Below are 363 nucleotides of genomic sequence, written 5' to 3' on the forward strand. Positions count from 1 at the left end.
CGCTGCCAAAAAGGCCCTAAGTAAGAACTCGCACACATTTTCTAAAAACGATATAACAATTTACACAAAACTAACCGTTTAATGTTGGTCTTCCTCAAAGAAAACGGAGTGGCGGAGACCCTTCGCCCGCGAGGTCCCGAAGCCGATTCTCGTACTTGGCTCTCTCGCTCTTCCTTCCTCGCTTCTCCTCTTCCCTTCCGAGCCAGCAACCAGTCATTTCTTCGGTTGCTACGAATCCTGGTAATCATCGTATTTGCATTCTGAGCCAGGCGCAGGTGAGGAGCTTCGTGGCGAACAATAATGCAAAGTCTGATGGAAGTATTTCAGCTTGGTCGGTAAGGTATTTGGCATTGTTACTTATTT

The sequence above is a fragment of the Penaeus monodon genome, chromosome 34 (genome assembly GCF_015228065.2).
Source record: "Penaeus monodon isolate SGIC_2016 chromosome 34, NSTDA_Pmon_1, whole genome shotgun sequence".
NCBI lineage: Eukaryota > Metazoa > Arthropoda > Malacostraca > Decapoda > Penaeidae > Penaeus > Penaeus monodon.